General features: G+C 36.9%; 1 long non-coding RNA gene across 1 annotated transcript; it reads right to left on the bottom strand.

Annotated features, from left to right (window-relative positions):
* Positions 1 to 487: 487 nt before the first annotated feature.
* On the bottom strand, positions 488 to 1459 carry LOC106088740 (uncharacterized). The gene is made up of 3 exons (XR_001221498.2): positions 1381 to 1459; positions 883 to 1088; positions 488 to 819 (listed from the first exon to the last, which is right to left on the bottom strand). It is a non-coding gene; the product is annotated as an uncharacterized LOC106088740 (long non-coding RNA).
* Positions 1460 to 1814: the final 355 nt, after the last annotated feature.

The following is a 1814-nucleotide window of genomic DNA, read 5'->3' as shown; positions in this document are numbered from 1 at the left end:
ATAATATTCAGATCTGTCAGAATGCCGCCCTCCGAACTGCGACGGGCTGTCTTCTCAGTTCTCATGTAGACCACCTCCAGCAGGAGACAAAGATCCTACCAGTGCGAAGACATAACTACATGCTGTCTCAGCAATACCATTTGAGCTGTTATCGCAGAGATCATCCAAATCATCATCTTGTGGATAGATATCCACCGCACAGAAGCGTTAAGGTAGATCTACATGATATAGAGCGTGAGGTTCAGCGCTACAAGAGAGAACCTCTAGATCAAGCGGCTTATCAAGCAGGTCTAGACAACATTCATGCAGACACGGTAGCAGATACGGTAAATGGCTACCGGCTGAATGCAGTCCTTGGAACCGCCTCCAATTGCTTCGGAAGAAATTGACTGACCCACCCCATCTTAGTCGCAGAGTTCCTGGGTCTTGACACTCAACAGAATCAAGCAGACGAAAGATAGAACACAAACAAACTGCTACAACAACATTTATAAACTCCGAGAAACATTTATTTAAAATAAAAATTACTTTTTTGTTTTTGTTTTAATATTTGATGACATTGACACACATTCGTGTCAGCGCTGCCAACGTTTAAGTACAGAACAGTAAGCGGGAAAAGCTTTTTTATCCATAAGCTAGCGAATCCGCTAGACTGGTAAATAATATGCTGCATTCTTCCTTCTAGTTTTGTCATTCTAATTGAATGATGACACCATATGTTTTAATAAACGGCGATAAGATTAGCCATTTAACTAAACGGGGATAGCATTTTTCTCCATACAATTTGCAAAGAGCCTTAATAACGTAGCGTTTGGTGATCTACAAAACATAATAGTAATGATAACGTTACACAAAATAGTTCTTAAAAGAAGACCTGAATACCTGAGCAACAAAATAACAACGGTTAGATCCCATAGAAGGATAACAATTATACCTATTCATCATAAGCTGCTGTTCTCTAAATGGCATTTCTACTACAACGCGATACGTTTTTGGAACTTCCTGCCTCCATAAATCCAATTCGTCAGCAACGCAAATACGTTTAAAAAAGTCTTATATAACCATTTTAAATAGCTTTAGTCTAGAATCTAATAAGAAATTCAATTAATAACGCAAAAGATAGAGTTAAATACTATGAGCGCGTATTAGAAACGCATTAAAAATGCAACTCTGCAAACAAATCCCCCAAAAGAAACGCGCAAAAGTTTAACAATTTTTAACTATGACACCCAAAAACACTACTTCACGAAGGCAACACCAAATGAGATCGAGTTCAATCGTCAAACATAAAAATTGTTTAACTTTTGCGCGTTGCTTTTGTGGGATTTGTTTGCAGAATTGCATTTTGAAAAGGATGTTCTATTTGATTCGATATTCCACACGTTAGCAACAAAACAATGTTATAATGATGAAAATACAAATATAAAACACATTTGAAGAAGAAAAGTTGTAAATCAATGGTTATTTCTAAAACCACTTTGACATTTAAACTTACGGCATTTGCCAGTCAAGGTAGTTTCATTGGGCGTAGATTTTTGTTGTTGTGCAAATGATGGTACCTCCATACCGTTAAAAGCTGCGAAAAATTTTTTCTCCCCAAGTGCACCATATGTCAACAAAGTTTTGATTGTGTGTGTGTATTATAGTTAAGAACTATACACACACAAGCAACGAAAAATGGCGCGAACTGGTAGCATACTCAAAATCAGAGTTGAAATCATCACTCATGTTGGCAGATAGTGCATTCAATAATTTGTTATTGGGTAACTGCCACTACTTAGAAATAAATATATCTTAGCTGCAACCGAAAATTT

This window comes from Stomoxys calcitrans, chromosome 3 (assembly GCF_963082655.1).
Source record: "Stomoxys calcitrans chromosome 3, idStoCalc2.1, whole genome shotgun sequence".
Taxonomy (NCBI): Eukaryota; Metazoa; Arthropoda; class Insecta; order Diptera; family Muscidae; genus Stomoxys; species Stomoxys calcitrans.
This window is presented reverse-complemented; position numbering and strand designations above follow the sequence as displayed.